The sequence below is a fragment of the Nymphalis io genome, chromosome 1 (assembly GCF_905147045.1).
Source record: "Nymphalis io chromosome 1, ilAglIoxx1.1, whole genome shotgun sequence".
Taxonomy (NCBI): Eukaryota; Metazoa; Arthropoda; class Insecta; order Lepidoptera; family Nymphalidae; genus Nymphalis; species Nymphalis io.
Window position 1 is genome coordinate 8,949,930 of NC_065888.1, and position 1,949 is coordinate 8,951,878.

Here is a 1,949-nt window from a genome sequence, read left to right on the forward strand (position 1 = left end):
ATGATTTGGGTACATTTAATTTATACTAATACTTAAGTCGTGAGTAGAAATAATTCAGACATGTATATTAATATTAAGGCTTTATTATTTATTTATTAAATAAAACATTTTACTCGGTGATAGGACTTTGCGCAAGCCCGTCTAGGTGGGTACCACTCAGATATTTTACTGTGAGTAATACTTAGTATTATTGTTTTCCGGTTTGAAGGGTTACTGAGCCAGTGTATCTAACTAGGTACTAGTGAAATAAGATCTTCCAAGATTGGTTATTTTAAATTAATTAAAAAACAAACACTAAAAAGGAACCCTAGTAAAAATAACTCAAAAAAGGTTTAAATAAACAATATCCAATTATATGGAAGTAATAAAAAGCTAATAGTCAAAACAGAATCAACGGCTACCCACGTAGGGTTTTGTTAAGGTGAAATGAATAGCCATTTATTTCTATACGCTCTTCAGAGACCGCTTCAATCAATCACTTTGAAATTCGTGAAGTGGGTCATTAAGTATAATTATTAATTTTGTTAAAAGGAAAATTCAAATTAATGCCAGTTATAACAAATGACGTATTAGACACTGATGCCATTTATTTACAAAATATTTGTAAACGTACAAAACGTTCGTTTTAAGGTATTATTCAAACATTGTCTTGTATCTTGCTTTTATGTTTATTCATTTGTTTGATATATATTTAACAAATTCAAGGTTTCACGTTGTTATTAGCAAATTTATTATATAACAATTGTCAACAAGTTTATGCGACAAACAAAATCAATTGTTTCAAACAGAATTCCGTATCCGAAATCGAGAAAATCAGTAACCCAAGTAAAACTCATGCAAGGCTCGAACCGTCAATAAATAAAAACTGTTTTTAATAAAAGCTCTGCGTGCAGCGGGAGCGATCCGCAGGCATATTGCATCCGAACGTATAAATTCGCTAATACGCCTGAACTTGCACGATAAAGTCTAAAATCGCACAAGTTATTTTACTGCCGGAATAATTCTTGGGATTTTTGACAGCGCAATCGAAGTTTGCCGGTAGGCTTTGCTTGCTTTAATTAAGAGCGATACCTCCGATACCCTTACCACCTACGTGGGTATCGCTACGAGGATTGTCGGTTATCGGTTACGCTTTCCCATTAAGCTGGCGCTTAAAGGGTATCAGGTTTTGACTTTGTCGAGTATAAAGTAATAGTCTGTTATAACTTATATCTCCTGGGCATATCATTTTCAGATTGAAATAATTTTGCAAGATAATTACTTTTACTTGTACGAATAACTGTATAACATTATATTTTGCGTTTGATTTAAATTTTATTAAGGTACGTTCATAATACGAATAAAAAGAAAAACACAACACTTTTATGCAAATACTTTGGTGAATTCTTGGATATTAAATTATCACAATTAACAATTTGTATTCATTTAATGTAAACGAGCTGCTAGAATTGGGCCGAAATTGGTTTGATTATACGAAATGAATCCCGTATAATCGATGGTCGAACGCCTGAGAGTACAAATCGTTTACAAAAAGGGAACGATTACAGTAATTCGGTCGAATCGCAACGTGCACAATCAGCTAAAAAGGAATGAAGTTTTTATCGGCTGTCCGAGGCCCGTGTCCGGGCCGATTCTAACGAGCTCATTGGAAATTCAAATCGGCTGGACCGCCGCTCCCTGTAATCAATAATATTACATGTACGTGTTTCCTGAAGCCGTGGCTTCAAGACCGTTCATCGCATTACACTGAAGTGAACGCAATGATACCATATAAATATTTAATTATTTAAGTTTGTACAACAGATATGCTGAAATACTTTTCAAGACGCATTTGTGAGGTTTCGATTACTAACAATTGGAAGTATACACATTATTAAAAATATTAAATATGAAGTACACCTTTTTTATTTATTGATATACTCAATAAATAAAAAAGGTGTACTTCATAT